Source organism: Microcebus murinus, chromosome 3 (assembly GCF_040939455.1).
Source record: "Microcebus murinus isolate Inina chromosome 3, M.murinus_Inina_mat1.0, whole genome shotgun sequence".
In the NCBI taxonomy this organism is placed as follows: domain Eukaryota; kingdom Metazoa; phylum Chordata; class Mammalia; order Primates; family Cheirogaleidae; genus Microcebus; species Microcebus murinus.
This window is the reverse complement of record NC_134106.1, coordinates 12775143-12796611: the sequence shown is the minus strand read 5'-3', so window position 1 is coordinate 12796611 and position 21469 is coordinate 12775143. Positions and strand designations below refer to the sequence as shown.

At 46.6% G+C, this 21469-nt stretch overlaps 1 protein-coding gene across 2 annotated transcripts in view; it reads left to right on the top strand.

Annotated features, from left to right (window-relative positions):
• Window positions 1-8884: 8884 nt before the first annotated feature.
• The window catches only part of CYRIA (CYFIP related Rac1 interactor A), a 101092-nt gene continuing 88507 nt past the window's right edge, over window positions 8885-21469 (top strand). The window contains exon 1 of one of the 2 annotated variants that reach the window (XM_076000564.1): window positions 8885-8972. The gene's annotated coding sequence lies outside the window, so the exon portion shown is untranslated. The remainder of the gene's footprint in view (window positions 8973-21469) is intronic. The other variant, XM_076000563.1, reaches the window with a different exon arrangement.

The window sequence follows — 21469 nt, the reverse complement described above, 5'->3', positions numbered from 1 at the left end:
AGGCCAGCGGAATCTGTGAGAAAATGAGGAGGAAACTTGACAATTTGTAAACATGAGATTAGCATTCTAGATATGCAACAAGTGGTAAACTTCAGTGCTCAAATCAGAAGGTGGGGTGAATGTTTTTCCAGCATCAGGGAGTGGAAAAAGCACTAGCCTGGGAACCAGCACACCATGTTTTGAATCCCAGCTCTACCGTTGACTTACCTCATGGCTTTGGAAAATCACCTTCCCTCTCTGGGCCTCAATTTGACCATGTGTCAAATGTACAAATTGGATTAGATTATCTTTAAGGCCTCTTCTGCTCTGAGATTCTTTTAAGACCTTGAAATGCTTAAATATGTATAATAAAAGGTAATGTTCATTTTATTTCTAGAAAAATAAGCCCACATTAGATCCGCTGAATTCTAGACATAGATGAAGTATAGAAATCAGAAAATTAACTGCATTTATGTATTAAAACATAAAATTCACCAGATTTTCTACAATCTCCCATTTTCTCTCCCATTAACAGATGGGAAGCAGTTTTATCAGATGAAGCAGCTGCCATCCTAGCATCACACTACATGACTGACACTAATGAGACAGGTGAAATATTCAAGAGCCCAAGACTCTCCTCAAGAAACCACAGCAGTCCTGCCAGGGTCATATTGGGCATGCTTGGGGGTTATTCTCTAAAAATAGACTGTGTAAATACTGTTTCTTATAATGGTGATGACTATTATTTATAGCTTGCCCCAGCCTCCCAGGCAAGTGTCCCAGGAAGAACAAAAGGATGCTTAGATTAATTAAAACAAAGAAAATGTAGAGGTGTTGGCATATGAGAAAAGGAAGTGTTTCAACATCAGAAGCCAAGAACTATTTGTTGGATTTGATTAATAATCATTAATGTGGATTTTATTTTAAGATCACACAACATCGTGGGAGTTTTGTTTTATTCACCAAATAATAATAATAATAATAATAAAATGCATCCTAACACCATTCTTCTATTAAAACATTCTTATATTGCTCTTCCAGGCTTGATTATACTTTATTTCTCCAGAAATAATTTTAGAGGACAATTTTTCTAATTTCTGGATTGTGGGAGATTCAGAGGGATTCAGCGTAACTCAGAGGGACTCAGTGGATATTTACTGAGTGTACATTAGATGTCGAGCATCGAGAACACAAGCATTGTGTTTGTGTGTGTTTGTGTATAATAGAATTGCTACATTCTAGGAACTCAGAAAGTGGTTGGCAGAATTAAAACACCATGAGATAAAGCATGTGAGTCACTGGGCCTGGTGTGCCGGGGTCAGAGTTTAGAAAAGACTTCCTTGCAAGGTGATAGTACAGCTGCCTGAAGGAAAACTTGGAATGATCTATTTGATAATGGGGAGGGGGGCACTCCAGGGAGAGGAAAGCAGGTACAAAGGCAGAGAGGAGGAAAATAATATTTTGAGTTAAAGAGCGAAAGAAGGCCGGGCGCGGTGGCTCACGCCTGTAATCCTAGCTCTTGGGAGGCCGAGGCGGGCGGATTGCTCAAGGTCAGGAGTTCAAAACCAGCCTGAGCAAGAGCGAGACCCCGTCTCTACTATAAATAGAAAGAAATTAATTGGCCAACTGATATATATATATAAAAAATTAGCCGGGCATGGTGGCGCATGCCTGTAGTCCCAGCTACTCGGGAGGCTGAGGCAGAAGGATCGCTCGAGCCCAGGAGTTTGAGGTTGCTGTGAGCTAGGCTGACGCCACGGCACTCACTCTAGCCTGGACAACAAAGCGAGACTCTGTCTCAAAAAAAAAAAAAAAAAAAAAAAGAGCGAAAGAAACTCAACATAAAGAACAAGAGAAGGCAGATTATAAATGGCCACATGAGTGGCCATTTATAAATGCCTGCAGAGAATGCAAAACTTGTCCTAGTGTGATGGGATCACGAAAGTTTGAATAAGGGGCTTCCGTGATGACAGTTGTCTTGTAGAAAGATCACTGGGACTGCAGGGTGGACAGTGAATTGGGTGGGCTAAATACGAAGGCAGGAGGACCAAGCAGAAAGCTGTGGAAATAACTCAGGTGAAAGCTGACCAGGGGTTGATCTGGGCAGTGGCTGAAGAGAAGATAACAAAGAAGATAAATATGAATTCCAAAGATACCAAGTTTCTTGCAAGCATCACCATCCTAAGGTGTTTCTCAAGTGATTTAAGTGTTAAAAGGCAAACACAATAGGTTGAAAACCATTAAAATGGCCATTTATGTAATTGTCACATGTAATAATGTGTATTTATTTTATTTTCTTTTTTTCTTTTTTTTTCCATTTTGCAGATGAATTTTTTTTATTTTATTTTATTTTTTCTTTTTTTCTTTTCTTTTTTTTTTTTTTAATAATGTGTATTTAAACATGAAACATCCATGTATTATTAGCACAGCTTGTAAAGAAGCTCTATAGAGTCGATCATTCTGCTGGATGAAAATTTTAACACTGTCTTAGTATCCAAAGTTTTTTTTTTTTTTTTCAGCTACCTAAATTGGACAAAATCTGTGATAGCAAGTGAAAGAATCTTGGCCTATGTCTGAATCATACCTGCCCACATGCTTACTAATATATTTCCTGAAAGGCAAAGGAACTATTTGCAAAGAAAAGGAAGAATATCTGGTTGTCCAAGGAATTCAAAGTTTAGTCCTAAACTGTGAATCTTGACACTTTTGTTTTATTTTCTTAGCTGTGACTGTAACTCAGTTGATGAATTGAACAAGTTACATCAAGCCTTAATTTCTGGGCTATAAAATGGGTATAGTCATAAGTGACCTCTACCTGTTTGTGTAGCTGCGTAGATGACTAGGATATGCCTATAAAATGCTCTAAGCCTTTGCCCAAAGGCTTCCACATACGTGTCATTACTTTGTGAGTAGTGATTTTGGAGACTAGATGAGCTTTGCAGGTGGTGAGTTTGAGTCCCCTAAAGGAGCTGACTCATTTTGTCAAAGGTGCCAAAAATTGATGCAGTCAGCAGATTCTGGATTTCCCTGGGCAGCCAAAGATTGAGATCAACCGACCTATGAGAAAGTATCAATGGATGTGGACTTAAAAGAGAATAGAAGTCATATGTTGAAACCTTGCAAATAGGTGGGGGAAGGGGGAGGATGAGAGACAGAAAGAGAGAGAGAGAGAAATTGATGGATAAAAATAACTACAATGACTTTTTAAATTTGGTAGCTGGGTTGCATCAGGCCCTGGGCCAGGTACTCATGAATTACCTTCACATTCATGATCTCATGTACGTTTCTGTCTAGGACACAGTAGGCACTCAATAAACATCAGCTGTATAAACAACCCTTTGTGGCAAGTCCTATAACTCCTTTTTACATATGTGAGAAACAAGGCTCAGGGAAATAGAGAAACCTACTCAGGCCAGGTGAAGTGGCTCACGCCTGTAGTCCTAGCACTCTGGGAGGCCTAGGCGGGCGAATTGCTCAAGGTCAGGAGTTCAAAACCAGCCTGAGCAAGAGTGAGACCCCGTCTCTACTATAAATAGAAAGAAATTAATTGGCCAACTAATATATATAGAAAAAATTAGCCGGGCATGGTGGCGCATGCATGTAGTCCCAGCTACTCGGGAGGCTGAGGCAGCAAGATTGCTTGAGCCCAGGAGTTTGAGGTTGCTGTGAGCTAGGCTGACGCGATGGCACTCACTCTAGCCTGGGCAACAGAGTGAGACTCTGTCTCAAAAAAAAAAAAAAAAAAAAAAAAAGAGTCCTGGAGTTACATCTGGGCGTCACTGCAGAGCCCCTGCATGGTCACCCTGACTTCCTTGTCTCCAGTTGTCCACTTTCCTATCACCACTGTGTCATCAGTGTCCCTTTCAGTTTCTGGGCTCTGTCACCTTTCTCCTTGTAGGCTGCCATTTGACTCTGTTTTTCCAGATCTCAGAAATTCATTGTCCCCACTTCTCTTTTTGGGCGAGATGAGGGGAGGATGGTGCTGTTTCTACTCTTTTACCCCCATGTCACAGCCAACGTCTATATTATCCAGATTTGTTACAGGTGAGGAATTTACTCCACATGGAGTGCTCTTTGCATCAGAGTTCAGAGCTTTCGCCAAATAACTGACAAGAAGCAAATCAGGTCTTTAATATTCATATGGGAGAAGAACCAGCAACATTCTTCCTGCTTAATGTCAGTTTGTAAATTGTTGGTAAATATCTAAAGAAACGCAAGGCTGGATCGAAGGTTCACTCATGTAACTGACATTTATCAAACATTAGTTTTCTACGTATCAGGTGCTCTTCAAAGTGCTGCGAAGACATAAACACCAACAAGCACAGATTCTGGCTTCAAAGAGCTCATAGTCTAGTGCTCCCGTCGGAAGGTACATAGAGTTGATGTTCATTATTCAAGGATTCCATATTTGTGAATTCGCCTACTTGCTAAAATTTATTTGTAACCCTAAAATCAATGCTCTCGGGGCTCGTATGGTCCTTAACCGACATGCACCAAAATGCAAAACACTTGAGTCACCCGGACATGCATGTTCCCCGCTGAGGTCCAACAAGGCCATGTTCTGCCTTTTTGTTCCTCTTTGGGATCTATTTGTGCTTTATTTTTTCCTCATTTTTGTGCTTTTTGTTGATGATTTCGCTGTTTAAAATGGCCCTCAAGCACAATGCTGAAGTGCTGTCTGGTGTTCCTAAGTGCGAGTAGGCTGTGGTACTCCTTACAGAGAAAATATGTGTCTTAGAGAAGCTGCATTCAGGCATGAGTCACAGTGCTGTTGACTGTGAATTCAATGTTAATGAATCAAAAATGTATATTAAGGAAGGTGTCTTTAAACAGAAACATACATAAGCAAGGTTATGTGTTGATCAGTTGAGGAGAATGTAACCTTGCAGGAACCTAACCCTGTATTTCCCCTGGAAGTTATGGTTCATTATATGCTAATTCCGTGTTCATGATGACTTTATAGAACACAGCTACTGCATATAACAAGAATCGACTGTATTTAACCCGATCCAATCCACACAGCTTGGAGAGTGCTACCGGCATGTGTGAATGCTACACTATGAGAGCACACAGGAAACAGCAATTGACTGGCCTTGGAGAGTTGAAAGAGTCATTAGAGAAGAGTTGCTTTTGAGCTGGGTTTCAAAAAAAATGAGTGAAACTCAAAGAATGGGCCAGGAGGGAAGGTCACTCAAGGCAGTGGGGAACCATGTGCAAAGGAAAGGAGGTCTGAAAAAGCCTGACACCCTCAGTGATTAAAAGCGATTAAAGTCAGAGCTCTTAAGTCATGTGCTCCAACTCAGCCACGGGCAAGGAGTTTGAGCCATTACAAAGTTTCTCTATATAGTTTGGGCTGTGATTTTTGCAACAAGGAAGTGTGCAGCATGTCAGCTGTGAAAATTGGCTCAATATTCATAATCAAATCTATTATGCTCCCTCTGAAGCCTGGGCCATGTTTCCGTAGAAACCCCTAGTTACATAAAGGGACTCTGGCCAGTAATTGGCAAGAAAACCCACCACCTTTGGAGACCATTATAGTAATGCCAAGGGGAAAACACTATATAATTCCTGCTGGAGATCAGTGAGCTGTGAGGGCAAACACGAAAGCAAGTCTGAAATGAGCACTTCCCATGTGCCCCGCACAATTCAAGGCACCACGAAGCTACATATGCGCACACACATACACACACACACACACACACGGATCTGTAACATTTTACACACCTTTTCTTTCACAGCTACAAAGCAGTTTATATTAACCTTCACATCAACCTTCCCAGGTAGGTTTTCTTCCTCCCATTTTATGGAAGAGAAAGCCAAAACTCCAAACAATTAAGTAATCTGTTTAAGTGCACACTGCTAATGAGGGGCAGAGTCAAGATTATGCTTAGCTTCAGCTTTGACTCCAAATCTTGTGGGGGTTTTATCTGTGTCTCAAAATGTATCCCTGCTCTTGAGAAACTTGTAGAGGTGAAAAATCCCCAATGTTTGTACTGAGACATGGTTGTCACGCATGATGCATCAGAGGAGTGAGTGGCTCAGACTGTCAGGTTTCTCGGACTACTCAGAGGACAGAACCCTGAGGCCATAGTGCCACACTGTCCCCCAGGCGTGATTAGCATTGGAACAGACGAACTTTGGTAGCTGACGATGGGGGGGGGGATGCCATCCCTGGTGGGTACGCCAGCAAAAGTTCAAGAAGCATAAATGATCCTCCCAAGGAATGTGGGAACTAGGGGAGAAAGGGAAATAGAATTTGTTGAGGGATTTAGAGGGAATGCTCCAACTGCTCTAGGATGGGTTCAGTGGGTGAAGAGGAGCCCCGGATGGGATCAGCCCTTACGGCTGTGTCCCCAGAGGGCAAGTCCATCTTCCACGACCCTATCATTCATTCAGTAATATTAGTGGGCACCAGTTTGTGCCAAGTATTGTTCTCAGCACTGGGAACCCCTCAGAGAATACGTTTTTTAAATGAGCCTGGTTCCTGGGGGGGGGGGGTGCCCACAGCTCCCGGGCAATGATGGAAGTTCTCTGCTTACCATTTTCTCTGCTGCCTCCTCTTCTGTCTCTATCCCCTGTCCCTAAGGACTCTTAACCTATCATCTGAGCCCTGGGGCTCCCAGGATCAAGTGGACCTGATGGTCCAGTTCTCCACTCTCAGCCTCATGTAGTACAGTCCTCCTGACACTGTGGCCACACTAGGCCACTCCCCACCAGGGCTTCCACTTTGTTCCTCTACCTGGGGTGCCCTTGTCCCCATTTCCTGCCTATTGAAGTCTAGCTCACCCCCTAGGGTTTAGCTTAAAAGCTGTCCTCCTGGAGAATCTGCCCCTATTTTCCCCCATCACAATGAATTCCTTCTTTTTCTGGGTCCACACAACAAATAGCTCTATTTTAGCCTGTTTCCTAGTCTGTCTTGTCGTAGACTGGGGCTGGCAGCCTGTCTGTGTCCTCCTCAAGGCCAGGGAACATGTGTCCTTAGTCTATCATTCAGCACAGTGCCTGGCACTTTGTCCACACTCAATCAATAAAATAAATGCATAAAGAGGATGCCCTTGAAACTAGAACATTTCAGTTTACATTGAATTTAATTAAGATATTAAGGTCCATTTTAGCAAACATATTGTGAATGAAAACCATCTGAAATTCAATCTAAACTTACCTGCCCCCAAATGACAGTTTAATTTCACTGTAATCTTTATTATAATAACCTCTAAACTTGTTATTAGTATTACTGATAAAGTCAAAAGACTTTCATCTGGTTATTGTGTCTTAGGAAACACTTAATTATTAAATTCCACACTAATAATTAGAAAACCCTATTATTTTATAATGGGTGAGGCAATACCATGTAGGTATCCCTCAATTACTGACACAGAAGTCATCGCTAAGTGTGTGGAAGTGAAATCTCATACATCAAATGGTCTACTCACCGACTTCAGCTGTATTATTAGAGACAGACGGGTGTGAAGCATAAAGTCCTTCTATGTCTGAAATGATAGTGTTTTATGGGTTGAATGGCGTCTGTGGCTGACTTGTCCCTGCCCTTCCCAAAGCCAGGCCAAGTTCAAGGTGGATAGATTAAGTCAGACATTTTGGAAGGGGTGTGTGCATGTATGTTTTGGGGGTGGGGGGGAAGAAGTGTCGTTTGGCTCTTGACAACAGGGTTTTCTAATAGAGCCACTCAAAGATGAAATAAACTGTCTTTGCAGGGGTTGACCATAGAGGCTGGGCCAGAGCATGGTGGAAACTCAAATGAAAAATGGGAAAGTGTTCCTTCTGGTCCTGAGGTCCCCTTCCAGTCGGGAGACTACCTCTCTCTAACTAGGCTGTGTCCTCCTGCCCCCTGTGAATTTTTGCCAAAGCCCAGACCAAGAGTCTAGCTAGGCAGTTCATGAAAGCGTTTCAGAACCCTAATGGGGCTTGGGCAGCATCAAGTCCTCCGTGGGGACACGATGGATCTCAGAAAGGGAAGGGACCTGCACAGTTCTCCTGATGCCTCCTGCACTCAGAGACCTGGGTTTTGCCTCCTTATGCTGCCAACCCACACACTCCCCAACCAGTGCAGCTACTGGCACATTGCTTGGCACATTAAGGGGATTTCATAAATGTTTCATGATGTTCTGGCTGATTGACTGGGAAAGGAAGCAGCCCAAGCCCTCTGCAAGAGCCCTCCCTCCCCTCCACAGGAGCTCTGACTCACAACCTGTTTGGCACTGCTCAGTCTTCTCTGGTTTCCTGAATCTCCCTCTCTCTAATGCCAAAAGCCTCCATGGCAGATGTTTTAAAACAATGATCATGACAATGATGCTGTAATCCACTACTTTCTCCTGCATCACAGAATTTTTTAAAGTGTTTTTGCAGACTTACTCTGTAGGGTAATTACGTTTTTCAGACTAAGCCTTTGTGGTCCCATCACATAATTGCGGCCCCCCAGGGCTGGGAATCTGTTAAGGTGGGGGGACTGGGAGTAGGATTGGGCTCGGAATGCAGAGTAACCTGGGAGAAGGGCTAGGGCTTGGGGTGATCTGGCTGGGTGCATGGGCACTGATTTGAGGGTGCCTGTGTGTCTGCAGATTGCGGGGGGACTTTGTCCCTTTTTCTTCTTTTTCTTGGAGGGGAATAGTGGGTATGGAGGAATGTGGTGGAAATGGCAAGGGCTGGCCCAGGCTGCCTGTGGCAGGGCAAGGCCAAGTGGCCAAGGGTGAGAAGGGCCAGCGTTGCCATGCTGGGGAGGGTCAGTGCCAGTCCCCGGGCGAAGGGAGCAGATCGGGCGAGGAAAGGGGGTGGCCCTGCCAGTGTGAGGAGGCGCGGGTGACAGCGGGGGTGGGGTCCCCTGGGGCCGGGGCGGGGCGGCGCAGGCCGGCTGGGGGCGGGGCGGGGCGGGGCGGGGCGGGGCGGGGCTGCGGGGCCGTCTCGCAGGCTGCGGCGGCCGCGGAGAGGCGTCCACAGCGGCGGCGGAGCGGGCGGACGAGCAGGGCGGCGGCGGCTCGGTGAGCGCGGCGCGGACGCGGCCGGGGGCGCGGCGGGAGCGCGGGCGGGGGGCTGCGGGCCGGGGCGCGGTGGGGCCGGGGCCGGCGCTCCGGGCCGCCCTTCCCTGCTCCCGACACCCCTGCAGCCTTCGGGCGAGGGAGGGAGAGCGGAGCGCCGGATCCTTGAGCCCTTCTCCTGCGATCGCCGGCCAGAAGTCCGTCTTTGTGCCCCGTTGCCCCCTCTCTCGGAGAACTGCCTCCTGATTGTGTTCCTTTCCCAGGTCACCCTCTCTAGTCTCGCAACCGCTCACCCCGGCCCCCAGGTATCTTCAGCTCCAAAGCCATTCTTGCAGGAGCCCCCGACCCTCCGCTGCCCTTCCCACCGCCAGAGGCCCCGGCTCCTCGCCGCTCTCTACAGCCCCACGGGCAGGGTGACCCCCTCCCCAGCCCTGCACACCTGGACCCTTTTGCTGCCACCTGCCTTAGAGGTTCCTAGCCAGCCAGCCAGCTGCTGTGCCTGGGACCCAGCCTTCCTTGCCATCACCCTCTCCCTCCTCCAGAAGCCGGAACCCGAGGCTGGCAAAAGGGACTTCCCGATACTGAGCTTTGGGAACAATTTGACCCACTTCCCAAAAGGCTGGTCCCAGGCCAGCCATGCTTTTTGGTGGAGACACCTGTCTTGTCTTCCAGTTGAAGGGCCAAGAACACTTCTGTCAAAATGAGCCAGGCGGTCCCTAGGTCCTTCTCCAAGCTGTCCTGACTTGCTGGCCAATATCCCCAGAGACCAGGGCCAAGACCTTTGTCATTTAAGTTCTCCAAAGCTATTTCCCCACCCATCCCCAGATGCTCATAATTACCCCAGCCACTGAGTTTGAGGTACCAGGTCCAGAACCGATGGGGCCATCTCTCTGGGCTCTGGGCTTGGTGTCCTTTCCCATACCCTGTTTACCACCCTGCCCCATCCCCCCCAGCCCCCCACCCCCCCACCCCTGTCCCCCAGGGAACCAGGGCAGGGTCAGGGGTCTGGAGTTCAGGTCCTTGGGCCCCTGCAGCTCTGTGGCCCTCCTTTTTTCCCTGTTAGAAACTTTCCCCTCTGCCACCAGCCACCATCTCCTCTAGATGGAGCCTGGACCATCTGCGAGGCATCAAGTCCCCAGGGCACAGAAAGCTGGGCTGGGACCCTGCAGGGCTGGGACCTGTGCTGGGGCTGCATGAGGAGCGTGGCTGCTAGCCAGGCCTGGGCTTGGGGGCCGCAGGTCTTAGGGTGGGTCGTCGTGGCTTTCGCTGAGCTCCAAATGGGGTTCGAGGGCTTGGTTTGCAGTGGAAGACAGGAGGCAGAGCAGGGGCTGTTTTTCCTGCGTGTTTCTGACTGTCTTGTGTTGCTATGGTGACAGTTTTGCCTGTCTTCCTCCTTCTGACTCTTCTGGGAGCTGGTTTTTATTGGTCTGTTGTCCTGTCTTTTATGGCTCTAATTTCTCCTTTCTACTTGCTCTGAAATAAACAGTCATAAACATGGGCACTGGGCCCAGGCTGGGGGCTGGCAGGGCTTCACCTCCTGCTGGCCCTGGGCTCCTATGAGAGGAGACTAGGACAGTGAGGCGGGAACAGACCTGCCCACACTGCCCCCTTCCTCTGGGCTCTGGGAAGGGGGACGCAGTGGGTGAGTACTGCCTCAGTGCTAATCCTGGATGCCAAATGTGGCGGAGGACCTCACTGATGCTATTTCCTTTCATCCTCACAATAGCCCTGTGGGGCAGGGCCTGTCCCCACTTTGCAGATGAGGAAACTAGGCCCAGAGCGAGTGGCCTTTTCCCCTAGGGTCACACAGTCAGCCCCTGGTGTTTGTTGAATGAATGGGAGAGGGATGGAGCTGGCATACACACCTGGTCCTGTCCCAGAGGGACCACAGAGCCTGCCTTAGTTCAGCCCCCTAAACCCACGTTCCAGGAGGCTCCTCAGAGGGGGTCCCCAGTTTCCCTGCCCCTTGGGAGCACCACTGTCTGCTGTGGAGGCGAACTGCCAGGGAGCTGTGTCCTCTCCCTCTCCCGGGGGCACCCTTGACCGAACTGCAGGGGACTCAAGTTGAGAGCAGAGCAGAGCCACTTGTGACTTCCTGTTTTCACTCTGCACCAAAAAGAATTCAGTTTGCTTTTACTCCCAGGGCCTAGATGCAACTGGATAAGTCAGGGACGCTGAGCTGAGTAGAACCTCCCAGGCTAGCCCTGGACAAGGAGTTCAGAGCTCACTAGGGACATAGGGTTACCCACTGTCAGCTGTCAGTGACACTCTCCAGTGAAGCTGTCCCCTCCCTTCCCTGCTGTTGTTTCCTTCATTGCACTCTCCTCTCTTCTCTCTTTCTCTCCCTTTATGTTGCCATGCTCCAGGTTTGTTACTAATAAGCTGAAAAAGTATTCTGGCACCATGGAAAGATGAGAGAATCAGCAGCCTCAATGTCAAATATTGGCCCTGGGGAGGTCAGTTCACTCATGTGGACCTCAGTTTATCAGTCTTTAAAATGAAGTTGACAGCATCTGTCCTATGTTTGCTTGTTCTTTTAGAATGGAATGGAATAGCCTCAGGGGTTGCTCTGAATGTTTTGAAAGGCTGAAGAACCCATAATGTCAGTCCTGATGGGAGATCTTAGTGTTTAAGAGACCCCTGAGCCACTGTCCAGAGACTGAGAACTGATTTAGGCATAAGTAAGCCATAAACTCTTAGAGACATTCTCCAAAGTCATCTTTTCCAGCCATGACAAGGAATCCACAAATTCATTTATGCACCTTATATTTATTGATCACCTACTCTGTATCAAATACAGTTTTGGGAACTGGGGATTTAAAAAAATGAACCCTATTCCTGTTGCCAAAGACTATGGCCTGGTGGCAAAGATAAACATGGAAAGAGACCTGGTAATACAGTCAAGGAGGTGGAGTGATAAAAGGAAGGGCAGGCTGGTGCGGGACCCAGAGAGAGCCACTTGATGAGGCTACCATTAGGGTTGAATCAGGTGGCCTGTGCTTTGTGGCTGAAATACAGTTGTCCTTCCATTGCTCACTTGGCGAGCTCTAGTCTGGCCCTCCCAGCAGTGGAGAGATTGCTGGAGCGCCCCACATCAGCTCTTGTGAGCAGGCAAGGGACAGACACGTGGCAGGGAGCCAGTCCTGCCTTGTTCCTTGAGTTTTGATTCATCTACTCATAGTAGCCTCTGATTCCTACTTCATCTTGGTTAAAATCCTTTCTCGGGAACTGCATGAATTACCTGACAAAGCATCATAGTGATTGGAAAGAAAGTGGGCTTAGGAGTCAGGCAAGAGTTCAAACTCCACTACAGCTGTGTCTTAGCTGTGGCTGAAGGTTTATCTAACCTCTCTGAGACTCAATTCTTACGTCTGTAAAATTGTGATAATTATACTTGTCTTCTAAGAATTAAATGATTTTATGTATTTATAGGGTCTGGCATGGTGCCTACCTCACAGTAGACTTGCTGTTATTTAGTTATATTGATTAGAAAAGAGTTCTTGGTTACTGGGCCTCTGGGTCCTCTTAAAACTGTGGTAGAGAGAGCTCTTTGGATGAATTCTGGCCTTTGGAGATCCATTCATTATCTGGGAGGGTTAAAAATTGCCCATGCTCAGGCTCCTAGCACTGCTGGTTAATCTTCAAGTTATCTCTCACCAGACAAGCTGTGTTCTACAATAGCACAACAGCACGCCACGCACCACCACTTTTGTTTTCTCAAAGGGGAACAAATTTGAAACGGCAACAAACACCCTGATTTTCAGAAACATATTCTGTCTACGAGAGACTATTTTAAGATGAATGCTTCATATTTTCTATTCTGGGCACGTTTAACTTCTTTTTCTTAGAGTTATTATATAGAATATGTATATACATTTCCCCACATTGTTACCACAACTGTGTCACATTAATGTGATTGTCCCCATTTTACAGTTAAGAAAACTGGGCAAGTAAAGTCACTTGCCCAGTGTCTGGCAGCTACTAAGTGGCAGGACCAGAATTTAAAAGTAGTTTCTGCTTGCTGTTTGTGCCGTAGTACACACTCTTGTCATTTCCTTGGCTGCCACGTCCATGACCTAAAATAATTGTGTTTGGAGAATGCAGGCAGATTTTAATGGGGTGGAACTGGTCAGTGTTGTAACTCAGACTCATAGTAAATATTTAGAGACTTTATGAGGGGTTTACTCTCAGCACAGCCTTAACAAGGGTTTCTGCAGTTGGCTGAGGTTGTCTTCCTATGAGTGATGAATAGAAGACGAGTTTCATACATCTGAGTTAAGGGAAAATGTTTGATGATGCTAGAAGTAGCTTCCTTTGCACAAGAATGGATTGCTGGCTTGTCATTGAGATAAACTGAACCTCTCGACAGGCCAAGATTTTATGATTGAACTTCTGAGTGGAAAGCAAGACAAGTACCTCCCAGGGATACGGAAACAGGAGAAACGAGGTCACAACATATGGGTGGGTGGCTCTTCAAATGCAAGGGTGATTTGGATTAAATCTATCAGTATAACTCACATCTAGGAAGGTGGAGGTATTGAAAAGCAGTTATAGAAGTGCTCACTAGCTTTTTTTGGGTAATTTAGGAGACTAATTTCCCTGGTTTAAGAACCCCATTGCCCCAGTGAATGCAAGTGCTGGAAATGGGGACCATGTTTCTTAGCAGCGTGTTTACCAGGTCCAGCTTAGCACTGCAGACAGATGCGTTTCTATTTGCAATTATCTCAGGGCCTGAGTCTGGTGTCTGCTTATTTAATGACTTCACTTTCTAATAAAAATTCTGTATGGCATAGATAATTAGATTTTTAAAATGAAACTGGGGAAATGCAGTGCCCCAAAGAGTTTAATTGCAGTTTTATGATGGATCAAGCATAAAAATGAGATCATTCATTCCTTTAACAAATGTGTGCTGGGTGGGTTCCTGCCCTGTGCTGCACCAGGCTACAGTGACCAATACGGCATTGTCCTTGCCCTCAGGTGGCTCTCCCTCCACAGGGGAAGTCGGGGGAGGAAACATGCCCAAGTGGAGCTTGGCCGGCATTACACAGTGTGCCAGGGAGGAGGGCAACGTCATTGTTTCAACTCTTGCCGCAGCGGAGCCCATTTCCTTCCATGTGGATGCTAAATCCGTGAGCACCTGAGTTCCATCTGACATGTTGCATAGAGAGGGAGCGTGAGAAGCACCTGTCCTGGAAAACTGCCGACCGGGGTTCAGCTCTCAGCTGTGCTTCTCACTTCTTGGGAAGGGAGGAGAAAGTCTCTGAGCTTCAGTTTCACTCTTGGTGAACTAGGAAGGTTGGATTTGATGACTTGAAAGGGCCTTTCCACATCCAGCCCGATGATTCTAATAAGCTCCTGGGTCCTTTTGCCTGGCGACAGGTGAAGAAGCAACCCCTGGCAGTCTTGGCTAGCAGGTGGCCTAGAGCAGGGTGGGAGGGGAGAGCCAAGCGTGTTGTCAGAGAATCCTCGCAAAGAGCCGGGAAACCTTACTTCCCAGCCCAGCAAGGGAACTGCGTTCTGACTGAGCACCCTGACAGAGGACTGAAAGGCAAAGCTGAGGACAACGGGGAGAGAGGAGAAGAGATGCAGGAGTGGAGGAGAGGGCCCGGCTTGCTCCCATGTTCCAGAATATTCACTAATGTGAATGTGGAAGGGGTGAGTTCACAGGTGCCTTGGTTACTGCAGTGAGTCCTTACATGTTAAGTTAATGTCCTTTTTTTAAAAAAATAAAGCTTCATTTTGTTTGATGATTCCCAGGTTTCAAAATAGATTAAAACACACAATCGTTTTGTGATCATGAGCAATGACGGGCACACACCTATCCCAGCATCCTTCAACGCTCTCATTCCCTCTGGCCTCCAGATGCAGGTTCTTCCAGTAGCAATGATGAGGCTGGATGCCAGTCACCTCGTGCAGAGAGGCCCGTGGGGTGGTCAGGGCGAGAACAGCCAGAGGGTCCGAGAACACCTGGGGTCTTGTGCCCATGTGGCCCACTCACTAGCAGCTGGGCTTTGGCAAGTTGTCTCATCTCTCTGAGCTTGTGTTCCCCTTGGTAAAATATGGGCAGCAGCACCTACTGAGCAATATAGGGTATTGTCAGCAGCAGAGTAATAAGCATTTCATACCCACTTTTAACAATCTTCTGAAGAGCTTTTGAAACAGACATTGTCCCCATTCTAAGGGTGGGGAAACTGAAGTCCAGAGGTGTTAAGGAACTTGCATAATGTCATCTTATTAGGACGGTGGTATAGCTGGTGTCTGAAGCCATGTGTGTGTGCCTGTGAAGCCTGGTCTCTCTCTACCACCTGCACTGTTAATAAAAGGCATGCATATGTGATGGGCGTGAAATTAATAAGCATATGTCTTGGCTAGAATACTTATCACAAAGAAGTCGTAAGTTCATGCTAGCCAGAAGGGCCTCCATACCTTAAAATTGAATAAAATGAACTAAAATATAGTTTGTGTTTTAAGTGCTTTCCTGTGCCTGGCATCTCTGTGTTTTGCTAGTGTCCTTCAGGGTGTCCTTTGCTCAGCCCACTTCCTTGGAGGATGCCACCCATCAGTAAGGAATTGAGCCTGCAGAGCGTGCAGCATATGGCCTTGCTGAGCTGTGGCTCCCTCCCAGTCGAGGCAGGTGGTGTATGTCTTACTTTTTTAGACCCTTCCCTGGGACAGCTTGCGAATACAAGAGAACTATGTTATCAGCTTACAGAATGACAGATTCTCATGTGGATGAACACCTCTGCTGTAACTCCTCTGTTCTACAGAAACTGAGAGGGATTAGATAGCTGGCTGGCTGGCTGGTTGGGTGGAAAGAAAAGAAAGGAAGGAAGGAAGGAAGGAAGGAAGGAAGGAAGGAAGGAAGGAAGGAAGGAAGGAAGGAAGGATAGAATGAAGGAAAGAAAGAAGGGAAACTAAGACTGGTGGCCTTTCCAAGGCTGGGACAAGGACTCAGTTGTCACAGCTCTTTGAAATCTGGACAAGTGACATGTGCTCCTGAAAGTTCTGGAGCACATGTTTGGAAGCAAACAGATCTTGGTTGGAATCTTGGCTCTTCCCTTGGACAAATTGCTTAAGCTTGCTAAATTTTCCAATTTGTGAACTCAAGTTAATGATGTTTGTGTCTCAGGGATATTGTGAGGGATATATGAATTTAATATATGTGTTTCTCCTTTTTTGCCTGAGCCTTGAATAAAATTTGTTTGATAGCTTTTGCTATGTCCTGTAGGTTCCCCTTTATTTGTTGTTGGGTGGGTAATGACGTGGAACTTCTCCTTTTTCTGACAACACATTCTGAATTGCCCCTGTCAAAGCCCCAAGAAGTTCACTCCTCTGGGCTTCTGTTTCTAGCTTGCGAGCCTTCATTTTGTACCTGAAATGAACCCGGCTATGTTACTCGTGGGGCTGTAGCAAGGATGACATTCTAGGTGGCATAAAGCACTGCACATACTCTGTGATCGATCTCCCAATCCCAAGTCTTTTTCTTGTCCTTTAAATTTGTATTTTTTTTTCTGGAGTGTTGAGGTTTTAAATCTGGGCCCTCAAATACCTTCAGAAGTAATAAATGGGTCATAAGCTATTTTCTGACACATACACATTCCCTTATTTTTAAGTCCAAAATTCAAAAAGCTCTGAAAATGGAAAGATATTTTTATCACTCATTTGGAAGCTAAAGCTGGCCCAATCTTACATGAAGCTATTTATAGCGTTTATTTATCACTCTCAAGATGAATGAGTTTTTGGTAGAAAGATGAGTGCTCCATACCCTGATGGGGATATATAATAAATGGTTTATATACTCCTTACCTTTCTGAAATTGAAAAAATTATGAATTTGGAAGCACATCTGAGCAAAGGGTTTGAAAGAAGGATTTGTGAACTTCTGTTGCAAGAAGATTAAAGGAACTCACTGAGCCCAAAAGGTCCAGAGACACGAATGAACATCCCACCTTTGGGTGGTGTGGTGATATGGTTCATCTCATGCTTATCGAAAGCATTAGGGGCCATTTTTATATTTTGTCAATTTAAATAATAGGAAATGAATTAAGTGACCTATCTTGGCACAAAAACAAAACAACAACAAACACTTTTAAAAGCATGGGGTTTCAGCATTTCACTGGGACAAGGTAATTTTAAAAGGAAACTTGCTGAGAAGTAAAAATAAGCTGGGAATTTTTGACTGAGTGTGGCTTATAATCAAATTTTGTCAGTGGCCCTGGAGGGGAGGGTAGAGGGAATTTTTAACTCTGACTCATCATTTCAGTCGTGTGAGGGGGAACCAGGGTTGGAGAGCGAGCATGGGGAAGTGAAAAGCCCCACGGAGCGTGAGAAGGTCTTGGTTCTTACCTTGGGTCTGCTCTTGACTTGCTGAGCGAGCTTGGGCTTGTTACTTTCCTTCCCCAGCCCCTAGGCACTGAGTTTCTAAGTTATGACTTCTAACTTTTTCTCTCTCTGAGGGTCCGAGCATGGAACCAGGGGCCCAAAAGAGACAGACAGGGTGGGAGGTGCAGAGCAGCCTGCCTGGCTGTGCCGTGTAGCCTGGAGGGGTGTGGGAAGACCCCCTGTGCTCTGCCTCGGGCCCCTCCTGGCCCTGCCTTTGCCACCCTCACAGCACGGAGCTTGCCATGCCTGCATCTGGTCTGTGGCGGGTGCATTCTGGCCCTAGAGCCCCGACTGCCATCATTTCACTGATGCCCAGTCGGTGGGGGAGGGGTGGGAGGTTGTTAGCTGCTGGACCAAGCTTTGTCTGTGGCCGTGGCCCTGACAGCGGTGGTCACCTTAGTGGTTGCTCTGCATTTGAGGGCTTGTGTGTGTGTGTGTGTGTGTGTGTGTGTGTGTGTATATATATATATGTATATATATATATATATATAGCTGATGCTAAACATTGTTGAGGGGAGGGTGAGAGTTCTCCGTTGAAGAGCACAAGACCCATGTAAGATGAGCCCAGGGAAACAGAATAGTTTGTTATTGTTCCCGTGTCCGTATGAATTAGGTATTTAAATATAGAGCATTTAGGTAAACGGGAGTGGGGACCAACCCACTGATCTACCTCTCCACCTCTCTCTTCTGTCTCCTTTTCTCTTTCTTTATCTCTTTGTCTTTTGGATTTGTGCTTAATGCGTCATACTTCTGACTCTTGGCAGGTTGAAAGCGCAACAATTCTTCCAGAATCCAGTGAGGCTGAGCAAGTCAGGGGCTCTGCCTCTCCCTGAGCACCCTGCCTCCTCCTTTAGAGGAGAGTCTCACCTTTCTCACCCTGCAGTAACTCCAGATGGGAACCAGGGGCTTGACCACAGACAGGTGGTTTCCACGACTGAGAAGCGACCTTGACTTTTAAGATCCTGAGGCCTTTGGTTTGCACAGACTGTGGGAGCTACCCGGGAGCTGTAAACATGGTTCACATCAGGGCGCACTGGGCTGGGGGTACCCCTGGGCATGGCTGGTCCCTACCAATTCGAGAGGCCGGGACTCCTGAGTATGTGAGAGTGAGATGTGTGGTGTTTGCGTGTGGTTTGCGAGTGGGTGTGAGTGTGAGAGTGTGTGCGTGTGCCGTGTGGGTGGGTGTGAAGGCCAGTGTGAGATGTGCATGTGTCTAGGTGTGTGTGAGCATGTGCGTGTGCGTGCGCATGCGTGTGTGGGGAGGATCCTTCCAGATCCAGGAAAGGTGCTGCCCAGGGCAGGGCCCTTCCAGGCACCCTCTGGACAAGGCTCTGCCTCAGGCTGACCTCTGGCCTTTGCGTAGCTCATGAGTGGAGCAGACCGACTGCTCAAGTGCCCCTTCTGTCCCAAAGACTTTTTGTCTTCCAGGGACCAGTGACCACCAAGAAAGGTGATTCTGAAGTTAACTGGCAGAAAGCAACTAAATAAGTGACGTTTCTTAGGGAGAGATGTCTCATCCTTCTGCTTCAGAAACACAGAGCGTGTAAAATCTTACTCTATGCATATTCAAAAGCACGCAAATCATTTGAGTATGCTACTTTAAAAATAAAAATAAATGAAAGAAAAACCTAGTGTAGGTTTAAAAAAATGGACTAAGAATATATTCAATTCTATTTAATAGTCAGTTGGTGGAAAGGAGGAAGAGATGGTGAGGAAGAAAAGAAAGAGAGGGAGGAGAAACACGAAAGGAGAAACTGTGTTGCAGTTCCCTCAGCCCCTGTGTCATCCTGACACTCTCGTTCCCTTGGGTTTATCCCCCTTGAAGTTCAAGTTCTTTCAGGTCCAACCCAGACAGGGCTTAGCAGAGAAGGGAGACTGGACGAGAGGGAGGAGAAGGAATGAAAGAGACGCCTTAGGGATTGTTGCATGGTTTTGCTTGCTAAGCTGCTGAGGGCAGGAAGACCACGTGGTGGTGGAGAGAGACCCTTGCCCCTGACTACCTGCCTGCCTGTGAGCCTGCTTCTCTCTCTGAGCCTCAGTTCCTGCATCTTTAATGAGTGGGATTGACTAGATGAAGCCTAAAGCAATTCCTGGGGGAAAGCCTGGCCCCACACTAGAGACCCAGAGGCTCTCTTGGGATGGGGAGGAGATTGCTCGTCTCTGGCTGCAGTTACTGTAGCCAAGAGCTCCCTTCCCCGTACACCCAAATTGGGGTTTCCTCCCCCACGACTGGGGATGAGTGTGTGAGCTCCTGGCCTTGGGGATGCAGCACTGTGTGCATATCCCCTGTTTGTTCCTCCTTTTAAACCACCTGTGTGTCAAGGCCCCATCCTCCCTCTCTCTTGCACGTTGCACATGCAGTCAGTCATCTACTGGTGCGGCCGTGGGTTGTGTAAATTTATCTGTTAAACCTCAAATTCAGGAAATAGTTTGAGTAGCACATATAAACTAATATAGATACAGTGCACTTGCTATTTTGTGGCATATTCTTGTGAATTCTTTTTTTTTTCTAACCAGTAATTTATAGGTCACCCAGTCCCAAAGTGGTCTCTAATTTTTCAAAGTGTTTCTAAATTTTTAATTATATTAATAGCAGTGAAGTATGCTAGCCAACATGCATTTATCATTTATTAATTGTGTTTTATAATCTTTTTATATACATTTATCACCCCACAGACAACCTTGCAGACTGATATTATTATTCCTCTTTTGATGTTAAAGACACTGAAGCTAAGAATGTTTTAAAAATTTGCTTTAAGTCATAGGACTGAAAGTGGGGCACCAGGATTTGGTTGAAGTCTGCCTGGCTCTGAAAGTTCTACATGTTCCCACACAACAGAGCTCACACTGCTTCCAGGCCACAATTTTATTTTTTTAAGAAATAAAATCCTTTTTCCCGCCATGGCTAGAGTCTCTTAAGCCTCAGGAAATATAATCATAGCTTTATTTCTTTGCCTTTTTCCAGAATGGAGTCCTACAGCTCTCTCTACCTTAATGCAAATTTCATGCAAATAGTATATTCTATTTATATTTAGCAAACTTTTACTATGTGCTTCCAAAGTGCTGGGCACTCTTCTAGAGACTTCCACATGTGTTATCTAATGGGAGAAGTTGTGGTCCACATTATAGATAGAGCAAAACTAAGACTCAGAGAGATATAATTATGTACCCAAAGTCAGATAGCTGATGAAAAGTTGTGGCTTGCTTTGTGAATTAATGATTCACAGAGCTCGGTTCTATATGGTGTTTGGGATTTTGCCTTGGCCTGGAACTGAAATACCCCTTGTTGAGCCAGGAGATTGAGTCCAGCTGCCCCATCAGCTCCTACTTCATGGGGCTGGGCTTCCCCAGTTTCTCTCTGGTGGTCATAACTCAGTCTGGTGGTTGTGGGGAAAGGCAGCTTCCTCTTGTCTCTTCCCATGTTGTGTCAGCCTGCACCACCGCTGGCTCATTTTAGCTTGCCGAAACTCCTTTTTCGGTTTCATGGCTCATCATAGACTTGGGAATACTATGCATTAGCTTGATACTACGGAAGAGAAAATGTGAGTTACCCACGATCGCACATGAGCTGCATCCTCTTTCCAAAATGTCCTTTTTTATTTGGACAGATCCTTTAAGGTTCACTTCTGGGTGGCATTCTCCTGGAAACCTTCCCTGAGTCCCCACCAAATTCATCCATCCATCCTTCCATCCATTTACTCAACAAATACTTATCAAGCACCCATAATGAGTCAGGCATGTCTCCCCTGGGCCAGATTCTTGGGATTCACCAGTGAACCAAACAGGCAAGACTCCCTACCCCTACGGAACTTATATTCTATTGCAGAAAGAGGGACCACAAACACATACACAAGTTAAATGTATATCATGTTAGGTGGTGATGAGTTCCAGGAAGAAAAAGGGAGCAGGGATGTAAGTAGGGGGATGTTTGGGGAAGGGGTTGCTGTTTTCAGTAGGGTGGTCAGGGAAAGCCTCACAGGAAGGCAGTGGGAGAAGAAACTGTGTGGATAGTCAGGGAACACCGTGTTCCAAGCAGAGGCTCACAAGTGCTGAAGCAGGGGCGGAGTGTGCCTGGCCTGTCGAAGGAACAGCAAGGTGCCCAGGGGGTGTAGCTGATTG